The sequence below is a fragment of the Macrobrachium nipponense genome, chromosome 25 (assembly GCF_015104395.2).
Source record: "Macrobrachium nipponense isolate FS-2020 chromosome 25, ASM1510439v2, whole genome shotgun sequence".
Classification (NCBI taxonomy): domain Eukaryota; kingdom Metazoa; phylum Arthropoda; class Malacostraca; order Decapoda; family Palaemonidae; genus Macrobrachium; species Macrobrachium nipponense.
This window is the reverse complement of record NC_087214.1, coordinates 41,660,473-41,681,606: the sequence shown is the minus strand read 5'-3', so window position 1 is coordinate 41,681,606 and position 21,134 is coordinate 41,660,473. Positions and strand designations below refer to the sequence as shown.

Here is a 21,134-nt window from a genome sequence, read left to right as displayed (position 1 = left end):
CTGGTTTTGTAGCATCAGGTTAGTTTGTCTGAGCTGTATATGTTTTCATATATTTTTAACATACTAATCTGGGTAACCAAAAGGTTGGTAGTGCCATCAGTGTACCTCTTTCTCTTTCTTCAATCCTACTTTCCACCCTCGCCAAACATTTGTTTTAATATTATTTTCAGCACTGAATGACCTCACAGGTCCAGCACTTGGCTTTTGGCCTAAATTTTATCCAGTTCCAATTCCTAATCTCTGGTTAAAAGAAAATACTGGAGAACAACATCAGCTATTTATTCCTGAATAATGATTCTACAATGTTGTCTCCCAGGTTCACAGAACTGGAATAAGATAGTAAGGCAGATGCTAAATACAGTAAACATAAGCTAAACAGTTTGTAAACAACAGTACATAATTATCATTTATAAACAGCCATTATGCATTACTGTAACGTCATTATACATTTAACTCTTCCAAATGATAGTACAGCTTGCGAACTTAGTAGTATTAGTATATAAAAAATAGTCTGAATATTTATTACATACTTACTAGTCACATATTGTAAGGAAATGATGCGGTTGAATATGAAAGACTTGGTAGAATGTGGTGTTCCTAAAGGATGATCTAAGGGAAGTATTTTGTGTAAGTTCCTGGTAAGTTTCCAGCATGGTTCTGCAAGAACTCATTAAGCATACAAAGCTGACATTACTTAACTGGACTGTGTTTTTAATATTATCCAGAGGTTTGTAGTTAAAGGTTTTTTGTTTAATTAAGACTTTCAATGATAGAATTTCCCTGTATAGTTTTCATGTAGAATGTTTTTTAATTGCTGAATAGTCTTAATATAATATTGTCTATGTTGCAATTCTACATTGTCATCCCAGTGTCCTTGTGAATTTTCAAAAGTTATCAAGGGGGTAGCGCTGTCAGTGCAGTCCAGGCTTTGCTTTTAGGTTCTTTGCATCAGCATTTCTCAGCCCCTAGCTGCAACCCCTCTCATTCCTTTTATTGTACTTCAGTTCCCATTCTCTTTCTTCCATTTTACTCCAGGCCTGTCCCAACAATTGTTTCATAGCTCAACTGTGAGGTTTTCCTCCTGTTACACTTTGAAAACCTTCTTTACTCTCAGTTCCATTCCAAGCTATGTCCTGTATCATGACCTACTAAAATGAAAAGATTAGCTCAGCCTTACATGTGTATCCTTGACAACATATATCAGAATGATCTTTTCTGTGTGCCTTAGTATATTTCAGTTTACTATTTTTTTTTATTCTACTTGATTTGCTATGCAAATTAAGGTGTTGATTAAGAATGGAGAAGTGTTTTGTGGATCTGTTAAGTGTACTTTGATTCAATTTGTATATTCATAAACCTGCACCTTCCACTTTCCCTTTCTTTCTTGAAATATGACTGATTTTCTTAAACTTATTCTTACACAATTTTTCTTAAATTTATTCTTACATTCAGTCATATTGGTTAGTTAATAAATATTGACTTTAAGAAGATTAAACTGGTTTGGTATCAAGACCCACAGTGGATCTGCTAATCTGTGCTAGGTAGGTAGAATGTGACTTAAGCTTCATGCATGTAATCATTATTGCATCTGTTTAACTGTTAGCTGAAAGTTGTTTAGCCTACAAGCTTGAAGCTAAAATAGTAAAGTTGGATGATCATTCATTGTGTCTGATTAGGTGTTAGGTGAAGTTTGTTTAGTACTACACTTCTAAGTTAAGTACCATTACACTGCAGGACAGGATAAATAAAAGTACGTAAATGATTTTTGGGGCACGAAAGCCCAATACGTAGAATTCTCCAATGAATCTTATCAGGTTATAATACACGCGCAGATATTTTTAGAGCTTGAAAGTCCAATATATTTCTCTATAACAAGTCTTACCGGGATAAATTACCTGCACAAATATTTTTGGACCTTGAAAACCCAATATGTTTTCCATGCAATGAATCTTACTGGATTATAGTACCTGTGCAAATATTTTTGGAGTTTGAAAGCGCCTTGTATTTCTCAGTCATGAATTTTACTGGGTTATAATACCTGGGCTTTTTACATTTCTAATCGTGTAAACTGACGTTATCTCTTTCCAGTAGACGAGAGCAGCATTGAAATTCTGGTGACGCAGGTCAAATTGTGGTAGTCCCAGGACGATCAGACGATGACATTTCACCTGTGAATAGTACAATTGGCAGTGAGAATCAAACGTCTCCACAAGGTAATCATGTAATGTCTAAATTCATATGGGTTATATTATATATATATATATTATATATATATATTATATATTATATATTATATATTATATATATATATATATATATTATATATTAATTATATTATTATATATATATATATATATATAAAAAATATATATATATATATATATATAATATATATTTCTCTATTTATTCTTTACTAATGTATGTTTGTATTCTGCAAAGGGTTGGTATGTTTATTGGAGTTCTTGGCATGTAGATGGTTTGCTAATAAAATAATAATAATAATCACTAATAATAATAATAATAATTACTAACAGTCAGTAATTGTATTCAGATTGACAAGGAGGACCGTGCAGGTCTTCGAAAGCTCTCTGCTTTGTATTTTGAATAACAGATCAGACATATTACTGTGGATTTACTTTTCCATTTTTATTTTATTAACTCATGTGATTATGAGGTTTCTTTGAATAACTAATAATAATAATAATAATAATAATAATAATAATAATAATAATAATAATAATAATAATATGCTGGAAGTACAGTGGTACCTTGAATTAATGTCAAGTTTTTCCGAGGTACGAGTCGTCACTGTTGATTTTCTGCTTTGTTACACTAACAAGTAATTGAAGTACAAGCTTGAAATGGCGTAGTGACGAAAATTAAGATAAGCAATGAAGAAAGAGTAAATATGCATATTTTCCATGAATATTTTAAAAAACTTACACATTACTTTGCTGTATCCAATTACTATTGCATGTAATACTAGTCTCATATTATTGTATCATAAAATACTACAAACATAGAGCTCTGTCAATGTTTTGGTTTGGAAATCAGCTGATGGCAAATACAAGTTTGTTTTGCCATATTTAAATAAATTCTGAGCAAAATTTCTTGCTTCTAGTTAGTTTAAACGAATATCTAGATACTTGACTTATATGAGACAAGGTCATTTTTTTTATTATTCAATGTGGTTTTAAGTAGAAATATGACTTGAATACATATCATTGTGATGAAGTTTATTGAGAAAAGAAATTGTAATTCCATTCGCTATTTTCACATTGTTCCATCATAATACGAGCTTTACATTATTTATCTTTTATCGGCGTGAAAACAACAGTAAAATGTGTTCTTTCAAGCCAGTAGTTTGATTAGAATTATTTTCTCTCAGTTCATTTACAGTGTTGTGTTTGATGGCATAAATTTACGGGAGTTTTATCCTTGTTGCTGATGCACGATAATAGTCATTAGCAGCTTGAACAGTTTTCTCAGCTTCAGCTACAACTTGGTTTAAATTTAACAGTACTATATTTCCTTGTTGATCTTTGATCTATAGCGAATAAAGTTATTACGTAAAAATATCTCGGTCCTATTCATCAAAACGTCATTTTTTATAACAAAACTACGGTATTTGTTTACTATCGTACAGTGGTTGAAATACAAGCCAAACGGATGTTGCAGGTACCCAATTCAGTTGTACTTGGCAAAAAAAAGTGGTTTCTCGTTCGGTTGTTCATGGCTGCACACATTTACGCAATGAGTATAACGTTAAAACAACACATTCATTATTCTCATTTGTTTTTGAACATATTTTATAGAAGATGAGATAAAGTTAGGCTATTGTAATTTGGTCTCTCTCGTAAAATCGGATTATTATAAGAGGAATTGTCGTAACTTGAACACTTACCTGTAACACTGTATAAAACCTTATTATATCTTTGCATACTCTTTCTATATATTTTTATACAATATTTGTTATTTAGAAATGTATTTTCCTTATTTAATTTACTAACATAAAAAGATGGGGTGGAATTTTGAGTGTTAGAACGGATTAAGAGCATTTTTTAAAGTATTTTCATTGGGGAAAATTGATTTGATGTGCGAGCAAATTAAGCTACGAGCTCGGCCATGAAACGAATTAAACTTGTAGGTCAAGCTACCACTGTAAACCCTCTTTTAAACATATTTTGTTAAAAGTAAGTTGCTGCCGTCAGCTGCAACTGCCAGTACATAAGCAGATGGACTCGCCCTCCTGCTTCAGTCTATCACCTACCTCCGCCTAAGAGGGTGTCTGAAATCCCAGACAAAATGTTGCGGCCCCTACCAAGGAATATTCAGAATCCAGAATTCGAATATATAACTTTACCCTTGAGAAACTCTTCGGGTTATACGCCGAAAGTTTAACTACTGCCTCCGGCATCTTTGAATAAAATTGAAATTGACTTTCATAATTACCCATTTTTGTACATGCAACTTTCCCGGCAGATATAAACTTAGCTATAGTCTCTGACGTCCCGACAGAATTCAAAACTCGCGGCACACGCGACAGGTAGGTCAGGTGACCAGCCCACTCCCGCCGCTGGGTGGCGGGAATAGGAACCATTCCCGTTTTCTAACCAGAATTTTTCTGTCGCCGGTAGCAACAACATCGTTGTTGGTACCTCCTGCATTGGAATTCTTTTCTCGTTGGCCGAGGATTATCTATCTGTCTTTTGGTGATGTACTTTGATCTTTGGTTTTGGCATACGCTTATCGTGGACCGTTTTTTGGATTTTGATTTGGATTCTCTTTAAAATGTCTGACGTGGCACCTGTATTTAGGGTGGGGTGTGCGAAAGAGGAGTGTAAGGTGAGGCTACCGAAAGCATCGGTGGATCCTCACACAGTCTGTAAAAAATGTAGGGGGAATGATGTTATGTGACTAAACAACCTAGTTGGAATGGAATGGATGAGCTTAACGGAAGTGGAATGGAAGACCTTGGCTTCTTATGTAAGGAAACTTGAGAAAGATAGAGTTAGGAGGGCTTCCATCAGAAGCTCAAGTAGATCCTGCTCTAATGAACAGGAAGTAGCTCCTAACTTTTCTAGTAATTCACCTGCTCATAGTTTTTTGGTTTTCAGCCCCTTCCCCCAGCAGCGAACCTGTAGATGCGTCTACGGAAATGGCTGCAATGAGAGCCTCAATAATCAGCTTGAAATCGCAACTGCAAGCAATGAAGGAGACAGGTAAGCGCAGTGAGTGTGCAGATTTGTGCATGCTCTAGGCCTAGACCTCTTTCAGACTCCCATGACCAAGGGAGGAGGAATGTCGAAAGCCGCAAGGGGGATGTAGAGTATTCCCAACGGTCAGGCGTCCCTTCGGCAGATCCTGTAGCCGCTTCCCAGGCTGCCAAGGACAGCTATTGCAAAAGCGTCCTCAGGAAGTGCTTTTCGACTCAGACTCTTCGTCTCCCAGAAGAGGATGGAGTTCTTCCGCTAAGTGCGTCTCTTAAGAGATCCTGGAAGATGCCAGCAAGCGAAGCGTTGCGTTCCAGTCCTGAGCCTTTTCCGGAGTATTCGCCTGCTCGTAAGAAGAGAGCTATGAGATCTCCTGACTCTTCTCCGGAAGACTTATCACACAAGACGAAGAAGTCTTGGTAGGACTCCAACAGCAGTTGTCTGCCTTAGTGGGAGTTCTTTCTGAAGGCTCTTCTAGGCAAGAAAGACATTTCTCTTCCCATCAAGAGTTCTGTTAGGAGAGCATCAGAGAGTAAGCGTCCTGGCTTAGCAGACGCTCCTCGCCTGAAAGGTTTTCGTCCCCAGCGAGACCTCCTTCAGTCGCATATGGACAGGAATCGGAAAACTCCCTACGAGCAAGAGTTCTCCCAGGAGTTTGGTTAGAGAACGATTTTTTGCCTCTCATGGCAAGCATCAAGAGCCTGATTCGCGGATTTCTCGTGAGAGAATTCGTGCGACTAAGAGCTCGGGAGAGAAGAGAGCCCCTCTCTATTCAGAGCTCCGCAAGAAGGAAGGAGCGTTCTTCGGTTCGTCCTCTAGACATTTTTCCGAAGGACGCAAGAGTTTCGCCGAATAGGCGCCGAGACTTAGACAAGTTTTTTTTCTTCACCTCCCAGGAGGGATAGGAGAGATTCTAGCGCCTCTCCGATGGACGCAAAGGGAAAAGGAGTTATTCGCCTGCTAGACGCAGTCACCAGGACGCAAACGTCTCCCTCATGGACGACGGGAACAAAGGGTTCTCCTTTCTCCTCGCAGGCGCATTTCGCCTTCTAGGCGTCCTCATCAGGACGCAAATGCCTTCTCCTTCTTGGAACCAGGCAGCCTCACCAGGACGCAAGCGCCTCGCCTTCTTGGCCCCAGGCGCGCTCACCAGGACGCAAGAGCTTCTCCTTCTTGGCGCCAGGAACAGGATGTTCTCCTTTCGCCTAGCAGGCGCTCTTCGCCTCACAGGCGCCTGATTCAGGACGCAAGCGCCTCTCCTAGCAGATGCAAGGAGCAGAGCAGAAGCCCAAGTATAGGGAAACTCCAGGACTCGTGCAGGAAGGAGGATAGGAGTAAGGACGAAAGGAAAAGGCTTCTTTCGACGGATCGGTCTCCTGTAAAGGAAAAGCCCTCTTCTCCTGCATCGCTTTTGGAAGAAGTTTTCGGATGAAGAGATATCCAAAGATGCAGGAGTTTCGGACTATAAGAGACTTGCTTCTCTTTTGCTGCAGGTGTTTGGAGACTCGCTACGCCAGTCGATCCCCCTTCTCCGGGATCATTATTATCCAGTACGAAAATGTCGAAGGCCTCCTCCTTCGTTAAGATGACCCCTACTCTTTCGATGAGAAAGTCTCTGAAGAGTCTCGAGAGCTGGCTCAGATCTAAGAAGGTAGCTGGGAAGACAGTATTTTCTTGTCCTCCCTCTAAGCTGACAGGGAAACCAGGTATGTGGTACGACACCAAGGAGCCAATGGGCCTGGGTCTCCCTTCGTACCTCTGATCGCGGATTTTTCCGCTCTTGTAGATGCGTCTAGAAGACGCTCTCTACACTCTGCAAAAGCCTCTTGGGAATGTGAGGTGGATCATCTCATCAAGGGCCTCTTCAAGACTCTCGAAGTCTTTAACTTTATGGACTGGGCTTTGGGAGCTTTAGCCAAGAAGTCTCAAGAACCAGACTTCGTTACCATGGAAGAGTTGGGCAGTGTTTTAACCTGCCTAGACAAGGCGGTTATGGATGGCTCCAATGAAGTGGCATCCCTTTTTGGATCCTGTATATTGAAGAAGAGGGCAGTGTTTAGCTCCTTCTTAACGAAATCTGTTTCTCCTCTGCAGAGATCCTCCCTTTTATACGCGCCCCTCTCTAGTTCTTTTTCCTCAGGACATAGTGAGGGACATTTCAAAGACTCTTTCAGAAAAGGCCACACAGGACCTGCTGGCCCAATCAGCTAAGAGGCTAAAACCTGCTGTTCAGGTTGCGAAAAAGGAGAAGTTCCCTTCCAGCAGCCCTTCGGAAGGTCTGCACCAAGATCTTCTCTTAGAAGTAGACGACCGAGAAGAGAGGAAGGTCTTCTCGAAGGCCGTTCGTCAAGACCAGTGAGTGTGGTCCTCCAGACAAAAGTGGGTGCCAGGCTTCTAGACTTTTACGAACCTTGGGCACAGAGAGGTGCCGATGCCTGGTCCCTATCCATCCTAAAGAAAGGATATTTAATCCCCTTCAGGGAAAAACCTCCCTTAACTACAACTCCAAGGGAGTTAACAGCAAACTACAAGGAATCTGTCAAGAAACAAGCCCTTCTACATCTCGTGGAGCAGATGCTTTACAAGGCAAGCCATAGAGGAAGTAAAAGATCTCTCTTCCCAGGGGTTTTACAATCGCCTGTTCTTGGTTCCGAAGAGCTCAGGAGGTTGGAGGCCAGTTCTGGACGTGAGCGCCCTGACGTGTTCGTAGCAAAGAGGAAGTTCACAATGGAGACGACAGCCTCGGTGTTAGCAGCCTGCGTCCAGGGACTGGATGGTATCCCTGGACCTGCAGGATGCTTATTTCCACGTACCAATACACCCGTCTTCCAGGAAATACCTCAGATTTATGGCTCAAGGAAGAGTATTTCAATTTCGGGCCCTATGCTTCGGACTATCAACAGCCCCCCAAGTATTCACGGGACTAATGAAAAATGTGGCTCACTGGCTCCACCTCGAAGGGATTCGAATATCCTTGTATCTAGACGACTGGCTGATACGAGCACAGTCGCGAGTCAGATGTCTGGAGGACTTAAAACTGACACTGGAGTTAACACAGTCCTTGGGACTGTTGGTAAACCTCGAGAAATCCCAGATGATTCCCCAGCAGAACATTGTTTATCTGGGGATTCGGATGGATTCTCGGGTTTTCATGTGTTTCCATCACAGGAAAGACAGAACCGCTGCTTGGAAAAAGTAGCAACCTTCCTAGAGAAAGAAACAATGTTCCGCGAGGGAATGGATGAGTCTTCTGGGGACCCTTTCCTCGTTGGAACAGTTCATTTCTCTAGGAAGGCTTCACCTAAGGCCGTTACAGTTCTATCTAAGAGAACGTTGGGATCAGAAATCTCAAAATCTGTCCGATTCCTTCCAGATCACGAAGGAAATAAAGGAGGACCTGCGTTGGTGGATTAATCCGTGCAGGATCAACGAAGGAGGATCCCTTCACGTTCCGAACCCTCGGCTTTAGTGGTTGTATTCCGACGCCTCAGATGCGGGGTGGGGAGCCACTCTAGGGACGAGAGAAGTGTCAGGCACCTGGAGGGGAGAACAGGTGTCCTGGCACATCAATATGAAAGAATTAGCAGCGATTCACCTGTCTCTCATACACTTCGAGGCTCAGATCTCAGGTTCAGTCCTGCAGAATCAATTCGACAACACAACAGCCCTAGCTTACATCAAGAAGCAAGGAGGGACGCACTCTTCTCCCTTTACAAGAAAGCAAGAGAACTACTGCTTTGGGCAGAAGAGAGAAGAATCACTCTCCGGACGAGATTCATTCAAGGGGACAAAAATGTAAGAGCCGACCTTCTGAGCAGGAGAGACCAAGTACTGCCTACAGAATGGACGTTGCATCAGGAACGTATGCAACAGACTATGGAAACCTCTTGGGGGAGATCAAATATAGATCTTTTTGCCACCCATTGGAACAACAGGCTGGAAAGTTACTGCTCCCCGATAGCCGACCCAAGGGCGATTTCGGTGGACGCCCTTCTCCTCGATTGGGTCCGGAATAGACGGGTATGCCTTTCCTCCGTTCAAAATATTATCGGAAGTGGTAAGGAAGTTTGCAGCAGCAGAGGGAGCCAAACTGACCCTCATAGCCCCGTTCTGGCCAGCGCAAAACTGGTACACAAGAGGTACTGGGATGGATAGTAGACTTTCCGAGATCTCTCCCAAACAGGAGCGATCTTCTCAGACAACCCCACTTCGACAGGTATCACAAAAACCTGCCTGCTCTCGCTCTGACTGCCTTCAGACTATCGAAGGACTTGTCATGAACGAGAGGCTTTTCTCGAGAAGCTTGCAAAAGCTGATCGCAAGAGCTAGAAGCCATCTACTATTCGAGTCTACCAGTCGAAGTGGGATGTGTTTCGCAGATGGTGTAGAGCTCAGAAGATATCCTCTTCCAGTACCTCTGTGACAGATATAGCTGAATTTCCTCCTTTACTTGAAGGAGAAATGTAATTTAGTAGTCTCTACAATTAAGGGCTATAAAAGTATGCTATCTTCAGTCTTCAGGCATAGAGGCCTTAATATTGGGGAAGACAAAGATTTGCATGACCTGATAAGATCCTTGAGATGTCAAAGAACAGAGGGATTAGAGCACCTAGTTGGAACTTAGATGTGGTCCTAAAATACTTAATGACCTCAAAATTCGAACCTCCCTGTAAGGCTACGTTCAGAGATCTGACAAGGAAGTCTTTATTCTTGGTCGCGCTAGCTTCAGCGAAAAGAGTAAGCGAACTACAAGCCTTAGAACATAATGTTGGCTTCAGGAACGACGCGGCGTTCTGTTCCTTCAAAACCGATGTTTTTGGCGAAGAATGAAAAACCCTTCGAAACCTTGGCCTCGAACATTCAAAGTAAAAGGACTTTCGTCGCTTGTAGGTACAGAGCGAGAAAGGGCTCTTTGCCCAGTGAGAAGCCTTAAGTTCTACTTAGAAAGGAAGAACGAACTAAAGGGGAGTAAGGAAAGTTTATGGTGCTCAGTTAGAGATCCCAGGAGGCAGATCTCTAAAAATGCTCAGGCGTTCTTCATCAGAGACGTAATCAAGGAAGCCCATTTAGCGTGTAAAGAAGAACAACTGGACCTCCTTAGAGTTAAAGCTCACGAGGTAAGAGCAGTCGCTACCTCTTTGGACATTCCACAAGAACTTGTCGATACAGACTCTAGTGGAGTCAACCTTTTGGAGATGCAATTCGGTCTTTGCATCTCATTACTTGAGAGACATTCAAGTGACGTACGACAAGTGCTTTACTCTAGGAGCGTACGTATCTGCGGATTCGTTGCTGGGACAGGGAGTTGAACCCAATCCTTTTTAGTTTTATTAGGTTAGGGTTTTTAATGGTGTTTGGTGCATTTTATTGGTTGATTGAAAGAGGTTTGCAGGAGTTGACCCCTTCAAATGTAGGCTGCAACATGTTAGTGTGGTCAGGTGATCGGGATTGGTCGTTATGCTCCTTGTATTGTCTTAAATACCTAAAGCTCTATCATGTAAGAGGGTTAGCCCCCGTTGGTATGATACAGGTCAAGGTTCTGCCATGTAAGTGGGTCAGCCCCCATTGGTACGATCCAAGAAAAGGCTCTGCCATGTAAGCGGGTAAGCCCCCATTGGTATATCCGAAAGGGTTATCAGTCGCAGGTCTCATCCTCTCTGGAACTCTAATGGCAAGCAGACATCAGACAGTATCAATGAATTCGTTCTTCCATATCAGGTAGGAACCAAGGTTGTTTTTGTTAATATACCTACAACGTATGTTGTTTCCCTGTTTTTATATTCAAAAATAATTAGTATGTAACTGTCTCTTGCCCTCCACCAAGGGTGTCAATCAGCTAAGTATATATCTGCCGGGGAAGTTGCATGTACAAAAATGATATTGTTAGTATACAATAAAGTTTTGTACATACTTACCCGGCAGATATATACGATTAATGGCCCGCCCAGCCTCCCCTCAGGAGACAGGTGGAAGAGAAAAATTCTGGTTAGAAAACGGGAATGGTTCCTATTCCCGCCACCCAGCGGCGGGAGTGGGCTGGTCACCTGACCTACCTGTCGTGTGTGCCGCGAGTTTTGAATTCTGTCGGGACGTCAGAGACTATAGCTAAGTATATATCTGCCGGGTAAGTATGTACAAAACTTTATTGTATACTAACAATATCATTTTTGACTTGCCAACTTTCGATGCATTACTCACCAGTTTAAGCAACAATGGGAAAACCATATTTAGGAAAGCAGAGAACCTATATAAAATTAATGCAGCTGAGGTAGCAATTACTTTTGATAAAATATAATAATAATAATTACTTGCTATATTTCCTTTTTGTGCTCCTAGAAACAGCGCACATTGCAGGTAACTACAGGCCTATCACCTGCTTTCCAATAATGTGGAAGTACCTAGAGGATACAAAAGCCATCTCCCACCAACAGAAAGGCTGCAGAAGGAAGTGTAGGGGCACAAAAGACCAGCTTCTGATTGACAAAATAGTAATTAAGAACAGTAAGAGAAGGGATACCAACCTAAGTATGGCATGGATTGACTATAAGAAAACCTTCAACATGATACCACACACACATGGCTAATAGAATGCCTGAAAAAATATGGGGCAGAGAAAAACATCAGCTTCCTAAAGAATACAATGCACAACTGGACTACAATACTTACTAGTTCTGGAATAAGACTAGCAGAGGTTAGCATCAGGAGAGGGATTTTCCTGGGCGATTCACTGTGTCCCCACTACTCTTAGTAGTAGGCATGATTACCATGACAAAAGTAATGCACAAGATGGGTGCTGGGTTGCTGGGTACCAACTCAAGAAAGGAGGCACCAGAATAAACCAGCTGATGTTCATGGACAGCATCAAGCTGTATAGTAAGAATTGTATCTGGAGACATCAGGATGGAGTTTGGAAAAATGTGCCTTGGTAAACGTACAAAAAGGCTAAGTGACAAGGACTGAAGGGATAAATACACCAGATGGGAATATCATCAAACACATGGATGAGACAGGAAACAAATACATGGGAATAATAGAAGGAGAAGATATAAAACACCAAGAGATGAAGGAGAATGACTAGCAGAATGGAGGGATGGCACAACAAACCAATGCATGGACAGTACATGAGACAGACTAAAGAACTGGCCAGCAATGGAACATGGCAATGGCTACAGAGGGGAGACCTCAAGAAGGAAAAAGAAGTAATGCTAACAGTGGCACAAGGTCAGGCCTTAGAACCAGATATGTTCAAAGAACGATAGATGGAAATAACATCTCGCCCATATGCAGGAAATGCAATATGAAAAATGAGACCATAAACTACATAGCAAGCAAATTTCTGGCACTTGCACAGAACCAGTATAAAAAAAAAAACCCTCCACAGGAGTCTGTGCAAGAAACACCAGCTACCTTGCAGTAAAAAGTGGTACAAGCACCAACCTGAGCGAGTGATAGAAACCGATCAGGCAAAGATCATCTGGGCTTATGATATCAGAACAGATGGGGTGATACATGTCAATAGACCAGGCGTGAAGTTGATTAACAAAATAAAAAAGAAAGTATCACCAATTAATGTCGCTATACCATGAGAAAGAAAGCGAAAAAATTGCCAAGTATCAAGACCTGAAAACAGAAATTAGATGGATATGGGATATGCCAGTGGAAATTGTACCCATAATCATGGGGACACTAGGTATGATTCCAAGATCCCTGAAAAGGAACCTGGATAAACTATTCTCTGTTTTTTTCCATCTGTCCATCCGCCTGTGGTGTTTTCGCAGGTTAACACTGCGTCCCGGGCTTTAAATAGTTACATTATGTGTAAGTTTTAGGTAAATAAAAGGATATCTGGGTGTACATTTGCAACTGAAAAAGTGTTTAATAAAATGTTACTCGTAGTGCTAATTACACCGTTAATATTCGAAATATGATATTATTATTGTTGAATGTAAGCTGAATGTAACTATCTAAAGCCCGGGACGCAGTGTTACCATACACATACACCACAGCCGGATGGACAGATGGAAAAAAACAGAGTATAGATGCCGAAGTAGCTCCAGGACACATGCAACCCAGAACCCCACAATATAAAAACCACCCAGTCAAATAGGATGACTGTGATAGAGCAAAATGAAAAATAACAATAATAACATAATTACAAACCATTCCCTTATAAGTATGTTCTTTGCCATTTTTCACAGGTTTGATTTTATTAATCTATTGAAAATTTGAACATCTTTCACTCGTCAGTATTTATTAGGGTTTTGTCTATAGTACAACTGTGGCAACTGTAATATAGAGAAAATTAGTAATAAATTGTAACATGTCTGTGAGAAGCAATAAGAATTATAACTTTGTTCATGCCACTTACCTGACAGATATATATATAGCTGTATTTTCTGAAGTCTGACAGAATTTCAAAACTCGCGGCACACGCAGTGGGCGGCCAGGTGGTAGTACCCATTCCCGCCGCTGGGAGGCGGATATCAGGAAACCATTCCCATTTTCTATTCATGTTTTTTTCTGTCGCCGGTCGGTAAACAACTGTTTACAGACCTCCGCTCAGGATTTTTTGGATTTGGCTCGCTTTTAAGTATCTGATAGTTTTTTGGTATTGAATTGGATTGTTGGATTGGCATGCGCGATAGTGGACCGTTTTTTGACTTTGGATTGGCTTTTCTGTAAACGTGATGTCTGGATCAAGTGCTGTGAGTTTCAGAGTGTGTGTGAGGACTGATTGTAAGGTGAGGCTACCGAAAGCATCGGTAGACCCCCACACAGTATGTATGAGTTGTAGGGGGCATAATTGTTTGGTGGATAATCGGTGCAATGAATGTGAGAGATTGACCGATGATGATTGGAGAGTATATGAGTCCTATCGGCGTAAATTGGAACGCGATAGGATCAGGAGGTCTTCCTCCAGGAGTGGTTCTACCCCAAGGTAAGGCTAATAATTCACCTGCCGTATTAACACCTGTAGAGTTTGCATCTCCTAAAACCTGTGTTGCCTTCGGGCCCTGAATCTGTGTCGGGAGAAGCTAATGCTCTCTCTCTTATTTTGGAGTCTCTACGCACTCTGGAGACCAAAGTGAAAGCCTTGGAAACTGGCTCTGTTCAAGTGTGTGATCGTGCCCCCTAGTGTTGTGGAGGGCGGGTGTCAGATCGGCCCCATAATGCCTCTAGGCCTAGACCTCTATCGGACTCCCAAGACTCAGGGAGAGGGTATGTCGAAAGCCGCAGAGGGTCACGGGGGCTCCCCACCGATCTGGCGTCCCTTCCGCAGGCCTTGATTGGCAAAGTCCCAGGCTGTCAAGGAGCGCTCACAGGCGCGATCCTTTAAAGGACTGTTTTTTTCGTCCTCCAAAAGGCGTCCTTCCCCTGCGGCAAGGGGTGGAGCGCTCGGAGAGACTCTAATCGTCCGCTGAAAAGGACGTTTCGTGTGAGGACGCTTCACGTCCTGTATCGCCGCTTTCTTCGGAGGACGCGTATGACGCTTTTCCTCCTCAGAAAAAGGGGTTAAGATCTCCTCCGATGAGGACGCTGGGATTGCGTGCACAGCGCGTATCCCTGAGAAGCAGGTAGCTGTTACCTGTGAGAAGGAAGGAGGCGTCCCCATCGCCCCTCGTTCTTCTCGCAGGATCAGTCCTGCTCCCTCTGTTTCGTTCTCTCCAAACGAAAGAAACATTCTTTGTCCCTTCAGGACCAGCTATCGACGCTTATGGCTCAGAGGACTCGCCGCCCCAGCAGCAGTCGAGCCTAAGCGGAGGAAGGACCTTAGACTGCCCGTCAAGAGGACGAAGCAGTCTCCTTCTCCCTCTCCTCGTTCGTCTCTTTCGCCGATCGCGTCTCCTTCGGCGATTCGCCGATCTCGTTCGTCCTCTAGGAAGACGTTGCGTCAGGACGCTTTTGAAGACGCTCGGCAGGACGCTCGGCAACGACGTTCGACAGGACGCTCGACAGGATCTTGACAGGACGCTCGCAGGACGCTCGGCAGGACGTTCAGCAGGACGCTCTTCAGGACGCTTTTATTTTGGGACTCCGGCCAAGAAGAAGTCGTACTTCAAGACGCTCGGTTTGCGCGCACAGGCACGTATTCCGGATAACCATGTCTTCCCTTTCGTTTAAGAAACATAAGGACGCTTCTCTGGCAAGTGAGGCTGCCTCGGGTGTCGCTAAGGACGCTTTTCGCCGTCAGGACGCTCTGCCTACTTCGAGTGGTAAACGTCACAAAGAAGACAGCCTAGATAAAGGCTTCATCCAGTAAGCATAGGGGGTCTTGATTAAGGCAAGACCCGACATACGTACGCCCTCTCCGGAGAGGCGGTCTCCTCTTCCGATTAGAGAAGAAGGAGAGCTGAGTAGTCCGGCTGACTCTGTTTGAAGAGGAACCTTCTGCTGCCTCTTCAATCTCGGATTATAAAGTTCTCGTGCGGCTGTTGCGTTCGTCCTTCGAGGACAAGTTTCAGCCTGCAGCTCCCAAGTCTCCTCCTTCGCAGTTTTCATCCTCTAAGACTGGTAAGACTCCGGAGTTTGTTGAGATGAAAACTTCGCTCTCCACTAAACGGGCGTTCAAGAAACTCCAAGATTGGATGAAACGAAGGAGAGATCAAGGCAAGACAACTTTCGCATTGCCTCCAGCTAGACTCAGCGGAAAAGGTATTTGGTATATAAGACCAAAGACAAGAAGTGGGGGTTAGAATCCCTTCTTCAGCACAAGGAGATTTCTCCAGCTTGGTGGATTCTCAGAGGAGGTCCCTTTTATCCACTGCTAAAGTGACCTGGACCCCTACGGAGACGGACCATCATTTGAAGGGTCTGCTCCGGACTCTTGAAGTTTTCAACTTCCTTGACTGGTGCTTGGGAGTTCTGGATCTGCAATCGAGAAGCCCAGAATCTCTCAGTCTGGGGGAGCTGTCCAGCGTGTTAGCATGCATGGACAAAGCCGTCAGGGATGGTTCTGAGGAGCTCGTCTCTCCTTTTGGGACGGCCTTCTTGAAGAAGAGAGCTTTGCTGTGCAATTTCACGGCTCGTTCAGTTACTCCAGCTCAGAAAGCGGATTTGCTTTTTTCTCCTCTTTCGAACCATCTCTTCCCCCAGACTTTGGTGAAGGACCTGACAAGCAGTTTGCAAGAGAAGGCAACGCAGGACCTCTTAGCCCAGTCCTCGAGACGTTCGGCAGTCCTTCAACTTCTTCAGCTTTTGTCGACCGCCGAAGAAGGTTAAGCCCTTTCGTGGGGCTCCCCCCCACCCCTCGAGAGGCAGCTCCTAGAGGGAGAGTTTTTCACGAGGAAGAGCTTCCTTTAAATCAAAGCCTTCCAAGTGAGAAGCATGTCCTTCAGACACCAGTCGGAGCCAGACTGAAGTTTTTTGCGGGAGCGTGGAGAGAGAGACACGGACTCTTGGTCCCTCAAGATCGTGGAGCAGGGGTACAAAATCCCCTTTTTAGATCTTCCTCCTCTTTCTACGACTCCCAGAGACCTTTCTCCATCCTATCAGGGAGAGAAGAAACAAGTTTTATTCGATCTTCTTCAACAAATGATCGAGAAAAGAGCGGTGGAACAAGTCGCGGACCTGGGGTCTCCAGGTTTTTACAACAGGATTTTCCTAGTACCAAAGCAGTCGTCAGGTTGGCGTCCAGTTCTAGATGTAAGCAGGCTCAATCTTTTCGTGGAAAAGACCAAATTCACGATGGAGACGCCTCATTCTGTTCTGGGAGCCTTGAGACCGGCGACTGGATGGTGTCCTTAGACTTGCAGGACGCGTACTTTCACATCCCGATCCACCCTCTTTCAAGAAAGTACCTAAGGTTTGTCTTAGACAAAAAAGTGTGGCAGTTCAGAGCTATGTGTTTCGGCCTGACCACGGCTCCAATGGTGTTCACCGTAGTCATGAAGAATGTGGCGAGGTGGCTACACTCTTCGGGGATAAGAGTTTCCCTGTACCTCGACGACTGGCTTATCAGAGCGTCGTCGAGAGAAAAGTGTCTGAAGGACTTGCAGTTCACTTTAGCCCTAGCAAAGTCCCTGGGACTTCTTGTCAAGCCTCGAAAAGTCGCATCTGACCCCGACACAGTCCATCGTGTATCTGGGGATTCAGATGGATTCAGTGGCTTTTCGAGCGTTTCCGTCCCAGGAACGTCAGCGGCTAGGATTAGAAAAGATCTCGGCCTTCTTAGGGAAAGAGACTTGCTCGGCGAGGGAATGGATGAGTCTGCTGGGAACCATTTCCTCGCTAGAAAAGGTTTGTTTCCTTGGGAAGACTGCACCTCAGGCCTCTCCAGTTTTTCCTTGCGGACGAGTGGAAGGCCAAGGACGATCTCAATGCGATATTGAGAATATCTCTTCCAATAAAGAGCCATCTAAGATGGTGGTTCGACCCACAGAAGCTACAGGAGGGCGTGTCCCCTAAGTCTTCTGAGCCCCGACCTAGTGTTTTTGTTCTCTGACGCTTCCATCACGGGCTGGGGAGCAACACTAGGAGGGAAGGAAGTGTCAGGCTCCTGGGGAGGGGAACAGGTAGCCTGGCACATAAATGTCAAAGAGCTTGCAGCAATCTTTCTGTCTCTGCAGTTCTTCGAAAGGAGTTTTGAAGAACAGGATTGTTCAGGTAAACTCCGACAATACCACAGCACTCGCTTATTTGAAGAATCAGGGAGGAACACACTCCAGAACTTTGTTCTTCCTGGCGAGGGAGATTCTGCTGTGGGCGAAGAGAAGAAAGGTTACGATCCTGACGAGGTTCATTGCAGGAGTGCAAAACGTCAGGGCCGATCTTCTCAGTCGTCGGGAACAAATCCTACCGACGGAATGGACCTTAAACAAAGAGACGTGTCGAGACCTTTGGAGGTTGTGGGGACGTCCTCTGGTCGACTTATTCGCGACGTCAAGGACCAAGAGACTTCCTCTTTAATTGCTCCCCGGTCCTGGATCCGGAAGCGATCGCTGTGGGGACGCGTTGCTTTGGAATTGGACGGGTCTAGATCTGTACGCCTTCCCACCATTCAAGATTTTGGGGAAGTCATGAGGAAGTTTGCGGCCTCAGAAGGGACGAGGTTGACCCTGATCGCTCCGATGTGGCCAGCGAGAGAATGGTTCACAGAGGTCATGTCTTTCCTTGTAGACTTTCCAAGGACATTGCCCTGGAGGAAAGATCTACTCAAACAGCCTCACTTCGAAAGGTTTCACCAAAACCTCTCCGCTCTGAGTCTGACTGCGTTCAGACTATCGAAAAGTTGGCCAGAGCGAGAGGTTTTTCGAAAGCAGCTGCGAGAGCAATCGCAAATGCAAGATGTGCTTCTACAAGAGCTGTTTACCAATCGAAGTGGGCTTCCTTCAGGGCATGGTGTAAAAAGGAGGGAGTTTCCTCTTCCTCGACCTCTGTGAACCAGATAGCTGATTTTCTGCTCTTTCTCAGGAATGTGCAGAAATTAGCAGTCCCTACCATCAAGGGATATAAGAGCATGTTGTCAGGGGTTTTTAGGCACAGAGGCCTTGACCTTTCTGACAACAAAGACATTCATGATCTTTTTAAAATCTTTTGAAACTTCGAAGATTCCTCAAACGAGACCTCCTTCATGGAACCTTGACGGGGTTCTTAAGTTCTTAATGTCAAGTCCTTTCGAACCTCTTCAAGCAGCGTCTCTTCAAAACTTGACAAGGAAGGCTCTTTTCCTAACTTCTCTGGCGACGGCTAAGAGGGTTAGTGAAATACAAGCTTTTAGTAATTTAGCTGGGATTCAAAGGAGACAATGCTGTCTGCTCTTTGAGCCCAACTTCTTGGCGAAGAATGAAAATCCTTCTAATCCTTGGCCGAAAACTTTCGAGATCAAGGGTATGTCAAGTCTGGTGGGCCAAGAACCAGAGAGAGCCCTGTGCCCTGTCAGGGCTCTCAAGTTCTATGTACATAGAACAAAAGAGGTAAGAGGTCCCTCAGGTAATCTCTGGTGCTCTGTGAAGAGACCAGAGTTACCTTTATCTAAGAATGCTGTTGCTTTCTTTCTGAGGGACGTCATTAAAGAGGCTCATTCATCTTTCCAGAAGACTGATTTGAGCCTCTTACGAGTGAAAGCTCACGAAGTTTAGAGCTGTCGCTACCTCTCTTGCCTTCCAAAAGAATATGTCAATCAAGGACATTCTTGATTGCACCTTTTGGAGGAGTAACTCCGTCTTCGCCTCACATTACCTAAGGGATGTGAGAACGATTTATGACGACTGTAATTCACTTGGGCCATACGTTTCTGCGGACACAGTCTTGGGGTCCGGAAGTAGCTCTTTCCCTATCCCTTAGTTAGGTTTAGGTTAGTTTTATTGTTGTGTTTTTAGGTTGTGGTGAGTCTTATGTGAAGATCTCCCATCCTTTAGTTAGTTTTAAGGGGTTTTTGGATAGTTGGTCAGGTGGTGGTCAGTTGCTTCGTTGCCCTCATGTGTATGGCTCGATGGTCTTGTCACGTTGAGGTCACGTACCCGTTGACAGATCATCCAGAGCGCACCAGCACTACAGGTCTCCACCTGGCTGGCAACTCTGATTTAAGCAAAAGCAGCCTTAAGTGACAGTAATCACAGAGTCTACTTTGCTAACAGGTGAGGAACCAAGATGTATATCATCTACTTAATTTAAGTTTCCTAAAAAAATCCTATTCTGTCTCTTCCCACCATCCGAAGGTGGGATTCAGCTATATATATATCTGTCAGGTAAGTGGCATGAACAAAATGTTATTGTTATTATACAATTAAGTTTGTTCATACTTACCTGGCAGATATATATAATTAAAGTGCCCGCCCTCCTCCCCTCAGGAGACAGGGGCATTAATAAAATATGAATAGAAAATGGGAATGGTTCCTGATATCCGCCTCCCAGCGGCGGGAATGGGTACTACCACCTGGCCGCCCACTGCGTGTGCCGCGAGTTTTGAAATTCTGTCGGACTTCAGAAAATACAGCTATATATATATCTGCCAGGTAAGTATGAACAAACTTAATTGTATAATAACAATAACATTTTTATTAAAATGTAGCACGTTAGGTGCACTGTAGGCTCTCACTGTAGGTTCTTTGCAGCGTCCCTTTGGCCCCTAGCTGGAACCCCTTTCATTCCTTGCACTGTACACCCATTCATATTCCCTTTCTTCCATGTGACTTTCTACCTTCTTCCAAGAATTGTTTCATAGTGCAGCTGTGAGGTTTTCCTCCTGTTACCTTTCAAACCTACTATCAATTTCCTTTCCAGTGCTGGATGACCTCATAGGTTCCAGCACTGGACTTCGGGCTAAATTCTATATTCTATTATATTCTATAAAACTCTTCAGTCAACAGAGTAGTACATATTTAACTCACAAGAATACATCATATATTTTATTGCCTTTTAGTGTTTTTTTTTTTAAGAATCACCAGTGTTTCCATTACTGATAAAAGTTTTATTTAATTATTTATTTTTTCCAGTTCAAACAGTACCTGCTGATTATCATGCGGACATAAGGGCACGTGTGGTTTCATTGTCTTCCAGCGATGGTAATAACGAAAGCAATGCTTGACGGAACTGATGATATTAAATATAATTGATGACTTGTAAGTGGTTTTTCCATGATTGAGTTTGTATTTAAAGTTGATATAAAAAAAAGTGTTAGCGTCGTACAATTTTGAACACATTCTTGATTTCGTAGCATATGTTTATAAAATATAAAGTAATTTTTTGTATGGTTTGTAAGATAATTGTTACTGTAATTTTATGGCTGAATTTTATTATCGTTGCTTAGTACCATAGTACTTTCATACAAACATTTCATTATGCTACATTAAAAGACTTGTACCATTTGTGCAAAATTATTCTTGAGAGTTGCCATGAAGTACACACTTCAAATGGTAAACCTCATGCAGTCTGAGATTTGCAAATTGTGTTCTCATCAGATTTAATTAGTGAACATGATTT

The 21,134-nt window shown here is 43.4% G+C and overlaps 1 pseudogene; it reads left to right on the top strand.

Moving 5' to 3' along the window:
- The window catches only part of LOC135199059 (major facilitator superfamily domain-containing protein 12-like), a 55,985-nt pseudogene extending 34,857 nt beyond the window's left edge, over positions 1-21,128 (top strand).
- The last annotated feature ends 6 nt before the right edge of the window (positions 21,129-21,134 follow it).